This window comes from Watersipora subatra, chromosome 3 (assembly GCF_963576615.1).
Source record: "Watersipora subatra chromosome 3, tzWatSuba1.1, whole genome shotgun sequence".
In the NCBI taxonomy this organism is placed as follows: Eukaryota; Metazoa; Bryozoa; class Gymnolaemata; order Cheilostomatida; family Watersiporidae; genus Watersipora; species Watersipora subatra.
The window spans coordinates 12,324,143-12,325,649 of NC_088710.1; the positions used below are offsets into that span (position 1 = coordinate 12,324,143).

The 1,507-nt window shown below is 34.4% G+C and overlaps 1 long non-coding RNA gene across 1 annotated transcript; it reads right to left on the reverse strand.

The window, feature by feature from the left end:
- Positions 1–300: 300 nt before the first annotated feature.
- LOC137392119 (uncharacterized) lies at positions 301–1,078 on the reverse strand. The gene is made up of 3 exons (XR_010978214.1): positions 887–1,078; positions 570–644; positions 301–442 (listed from the first exon to the last, which is right to left on the reverse strand). It is a non-coding gene; the product is annotated as an uncharacterized lncRNA (long non-coding RNA).
- Positions 1,079–1,507: the final 429 nt, after the last annotated feature.

A 1,507-nucleotide genomic window follows, 5' to 3' on the forward strand; every position in this document is an offset into this window, starting at 1 on the left:
ATAACCCCTTGGATTGTACTTATGGTATAGCTAGTTGTGAAATTATTCAAAGGTTGGGAATTACTGAACGACTTGTTCAATGGGCTAATCCATCTTCACGGTTAGCGAGATATTGTGTAGGCAACTCAGCTCGTTCAAGGTTTTGTGGAAGGAGAGCATTGCCTATTAAGTTTGTTTGTCATCATCCACTTTTCGAAGAAAATAATGGTAGATTTACAGCACCAATTAATACTTCCACCTTCAACGAAAGGGCATATCTCGAAGGCATCGTTAAAGTTCCTTGAACTTCCTCTCCATCAACTTTGGTTGAAAATGCTACAGTTGGTACCACATTCACCTTGCCTTCAGCATCTTTGTATTCACTTGTTCCAACATTGTGATAGTAGAAAATAGATGGTGCTTTGAACTCCTTGAGATGACGAGTCTCGAAAAGTTGTATTTTCTGAAAGAATATCCCAATAGGACATACAGACAGACTATGACAAAATAGGACTTATAGTAAAACTAAAACATTCAGACAAATTGGTTCATTCAGTTGAACTAAGGAAATAAATACATGTAATACTTACTGAAGAAGCAAATTCTTCCATCCTTTTCTGACTATGTTTAGGGATATATCCATTTTGCTGGTGAGATATGGGAATCTACAATAGCATTGATTACAGTCAGACTACAATATACATTCAAACCATCTCATTCAATTAACTCAGAAGAACCAAATTCATCTGTTTTAATCTGAGTAGGGATATAACATACACTTTGCTAAGATATTGGAGTTTGCAATTACAATGAATACAATCAGCCTAGAACACATAGTTACTACTCAGAAGAGAAGATACATTGTAACATTCCTACATAACATCTAGATTGAATTTGTAGTACTTACTGTAAACCGTAATCTTTCGTTGAGATCTTGATAGAACTTTTCACGTAAGAGAAATCGACAAGCTTTTCGATTCCGGTCGCTTATTTCCATTCCATGAGAGCAGTAACCCCATCGCTTCACACATTTATCTGCACATTGTAATCGTTCTTGAAATATCCTTTTTCTGTTGTCTCTGGTACTCATTGTGAAGTTATGAACTGAATTGAAAAGGCATATTCTATCGAAGGTTTTATAACAAGTAGAAGTGTTGACGTGGTTCATTAATTTTGTGACCTAATGATATATATAAACAGATTTCGCGAAATTCGATTTCGCGAAATTCACTTTCGCGAAATTCAATTTCGCGAAAGTTGACTATATAATATATATAATGTGTAATTTTTGCGAAATTCAATTTCGCGAAAGTTGACTATATAATATATAATGTGTAATTTCGCGAAATTCACTTTCGTGAATTCCAATTTCGCGAAAGTTGACTATATAATATATATAATGTGTAATTTCGCGAAATTGAATTTCGCGAAATTCACTTTCGCGAAAACTGACTATATAATGTGTAATTTCGCGAAATTGAATTTCGCGAAATTCACTTTCGCGAAATTCAATTTAGCGAAAGTTGAC